This window comes from Phalaenopsis equestris, unplaced genomic scaffold, assembly GCF_001263595.1.
Source record: "Phalaenopsis equestris unplaced genomic scaffold, ASM126359v1 Scaffold234231, whole genome shotgun sequence".
Lineage (NCBI taxonomy): Eukaryota > Viridiplantae > Streptophyta > Magnoliopsida > Asparagales > Orchidaceae > Phalaenopsis > Phalaenopsis equestris.
Window position 1 is genome coordinate 388,982 of NW_018252152.1, and position 4,233 is coordinate 393,214.

A 4,233-nucleotide genomic window follows, 5' to 3' on the forward strand; every position below is an offset into this window, starting at 1 on the left:
TGCAGCAAAGGGATTAGGTAGCTCATAACGTAAATATCGGTTGCTTGTGTGCTTAAATTGTTATAAATGTCATAAACTAAAATATATGGTAAATTTTACATGCAGAAGCGATTAACCTTAGTACTCATAAGATTCTATTTTCATATAATAAATGAGAACATTTTTATATCAAAAGGACCACGACATATTAGTGGACCAGACAAAGCTTCACATTTGGTAAGTTTTTCATCATCATCTTCTTCTTAGGTCTAGCTCAGGGGGCCATTCCCTTTAATCCTCAACCAGTTTTATTTAACCCAAAAACAAAAAAAAATCCCATCTTGGTAAGGGGTCTTTATCTCCATAGACATATTGTGCAAGGCTATTCTCAAGAAGAAATGTTCTCAAATGGCAAAAACAACTTCAAGAATTCCACTATATTGTTTGTGTGCGCGTGTGATTTCTCTATTTTCTTTATATTTGTAGTCTTAAAGCATCTAAAGTTTGGGGAGGAAAGGGAGCTAATGCTTATAGGGAAATATGCACGTCATGATCAGTATTAAATTCCAAACCATTTAGATAGCACATGAAATGTAATGCATTTAAAGAACCACTGAGATTGTTCCATGGTCTTACATTTTGCCTATTTTCTTCGTGAAATACACATTAAAAGCCCATTCTATCATATTTTTTTTTAAATATAATGTCATTAAGAAAAACAAAGTTTCTATTTTCTTCGCCCTATTTTTTAAATATAATGTCATTTCTTCATGCTTCTCACCTTAGAGTCTAGTTTCTAAGTCTAGGTCTACATAATATTTTGATGTTCTTAATAAAGTTTGCAAGCTCTTGATTATGAAAGATTATTCTAATCTTTAATTTCTTTTAGCACGTTAAGAAACTATACCAAGAGTCATATTTCTCCTGGTGTGTTTGGGGACAAAATATCACGTCCGGTTAACCTTACGTGCGGACTACGATGTGGATCGCATTACACTGTGCGTTCGACAACGTAATGTGTTTGACGCCGTCGTTCGCATATTCGTCATCGGTCGTGATTGAGAGCAAGAAAGAGAAATTGTATCAATAAAGTGGGTGGTATATGTGTTGGCCCCATGAGCTTACACGATTATGTTAGTTTATAAAATTTAATGATTGCAGATTACACCAAATAATTAAGATGACTAATTATCGATTTTTAATTTTGTATTTATAGAAAACACATTCATTATAAAATTAGTCGTATGAAGATATGTGTTTTAGAATAGAAAATTATATCATCTATGTGTGTAGAAGTTACATGGAACAAAATTTACAGAGGGGTTTATTAAATAATGCTTTTACTAACATAAATTCTTTTCCTTAAAATTTTATTTAGGATCTTTGGAATATTAAATTAAATAAAAAATATAATAAATATGATTTAATCTAATGTAAAAGTATAAATAAAATAAATTAGTTAGAATGGGCTTCCATAAAAGTTAGTGGGTATACATATGACCATCACTATTTACTTTGTACCGACATGGAATTGCAAGTTGTTACATGAAAAATTTGAATGAGACACACTTAAATGAAATAAAAAGGATCCCTCGCTACATTGAAAGTCCATTTATTCATAGTTTATTATACTCTTTTATAATAATTTTGAAGTTATTAAAAGCCTCTAAGTGATTAATAGACAAACAGAGTGATTAATAGACAAACATGAAGTTATTAAAAGCCTCTAAGTGATTAATAGACAAACAGAGAAGCAGCAAGTAAACCAATATACGGGAAAGCATGTTGTCATAGATACTGCATATTATCTTTAATTAATCTCAGTTGGAAATAGTAAACAAAGGGTATTGTATATAGTGGTGAATGAAATAATTTAGAGAGGAGTAAGTGGTTAAAGATTTGTTACTTGAGACTAAAAAGAGAGAGTGGAGAATATCAACTGGGTGAGAGAAACAAATTTTATATGATATCATTGTTGCCTACCATCAAGATCACAATCTGATGCTAGGATTGTGAGCTTGTGTGTGAGCCTTGTGGATTGAGGTTGTGATAAGCACTTGGTATGGATATCTGCTGCCTAATCATGTGAGGCAATTTGATGAATTTGAATGTCTTTCAAAATAAGATCATCCTTTACAAAGTGATAATCAATCTCCACGTGTTTTGTGCGAGCATGAAAGATTGAACTAAGAGCAACTGCTATGGAAGAGGTATTCTCACAATAGATTGGTGTGGGAGTAGCTAGTTGTATGTGGAATTCTTGAGAAAGTCACCGAAGCTAGATGATATTTATGGTGGCAGCTGCTGGAGCCCTGTAATCTGTTTTCTCAAATAATCTAGCTACTTTATTTAGTTTTTGAACTATCCATGAGATAAAATTATTGCCTAATAAGCAACAAAAACCTATCTTAGACATACAATCATGAAGATTATCAACCCAATTTGCATCAGACAGGCTCTCAAGGTAAAGATCTCTTTTGGTGAGTTGAAGACTATGATGGATAGTGGTCATGAGGTAATGGAGTGGCTATTTGATTAGCTGGAAATGGTAGGGAAGGGGTTTGTGCATCAATTAACATAGAAAAGTGACAAAAAAAGCAATGTCTAGCCTCATAACAGTTAGAAATTCCTGCGACCGGGCAAATTGTCAATATTAAGTAATTTAAGAGTATTTGCATTTGGATTTAGAGAAAGGTAAGTTGTGGGTTCCCTTGCCAGATTGAGCATACCTCTTTTATTGTTGTTGTGATTACAACTACAGAAATTGCATTGCCCAACTTTGTTGGTGGATGAGTATAGTGTTGGCAGTATCATTAGTTTTCATAGCCTTTTTTGCAGCAATGTTCGTCTCTTTATTGTATAAGAGTGCATAGAGTTCATCAATTTGGATGGGTTCTGATCATGCTTGAATAACTATTCTAAAAAACTAATAATTGGATGAGAATTCATTAAAAATATGCAAAGTCATGTCCTCCAAATCAATGTATCCTCTAGTTGCAGCAATATTGTCCATTAAAGATCAGATGTCATGCAGATATTAAAACATAATAAGGACTTTCATGGAGATGTCGTGCATAATGTTTTGTGGTTGCAGAACTCAGGATCAGTTTGTTGCTTGAAATCGTTTGGCTACTGTGCTTTAAATTTTTGACAGAGGGGTCCAAGTTGAGGTTGTAAGGAAGAATAAAAGGGAAAATTCTGAAGTAGGTAGTAACAGACAAATTTTGATTGATCAGTTGTCAGTCTGCGTTTGTGTAGAAATGTCTAGTTGAATGCCAAATTTGTTTTGGTGGACAAAATTTTGTTCTTTCCAGGAAGCTATCGAGTTCATTAGATTTGACTATTTTGAGTGTTTGGGATATCCATATTGGCTAATTGTCACTTGATAACTGAACACGAGCTTTTGTTCTTGAATTTGAGTACTGATAGTGACTTTTTATATGCTTAAAATATAAGATAAATGTAGATATAATGAATATTCAATAATTGTAAAGTCACACTTATCAACGCAAGTATACGTATCACTCAAGTAATCTATGGCTCTAATGGAGTCCTAGATATCGATCCCATGGGGAGTTGTTAGAACTACAGACTAAGATTTTAGAAAAGCAATACTTTAATCACAACAAAGAAGTTCAATTTATTTATCTGTCACCAATAGACAATTGAAATAAATAGATAATTTTAATAACTATTAAATAACTAATGATACTAAGGAGGGTTGAATGGTGATATTCAATATATAAGAAAACATCTTTCTCCTTGTCAAGCAATTATAGTGAATGGATAAAGTGAATTAGTTCAATTTAGATTGTGTCAGATAGGAGCATACATATTCTTTACTCTTTGGTCCAGACATAAAGAACATTGACTAATCCTACGCTTGTTTACTGAATCTGCAGCTAGGCTGGGAGGATACCGGCTCTCACTTTGGAGCTCCCACGTTCCCCTCATCTGAGGGCTAAAATCTACACTTCAGCACCCAAACGACAGGAACAAATTGGGGATTTTAGTCTGTCACTCTAAAATCTCCAATTCTACGCCCGATAATATTATTTCCCTATTTATTTGCACCCAACTTCCAAGGGCTTTGACCTCCCTGAATCTTAGATGTAATATCCATTTTAGTTGCAAAACTCAACATATTTTAACAAATCAATTGGCCAGATTGAAAGTAAATTAAGATCGAAGTGAAAAGATCATCACAATTTCTTAAACATTTTCATGGCTTCACCAATTCAAATCACCATTTCA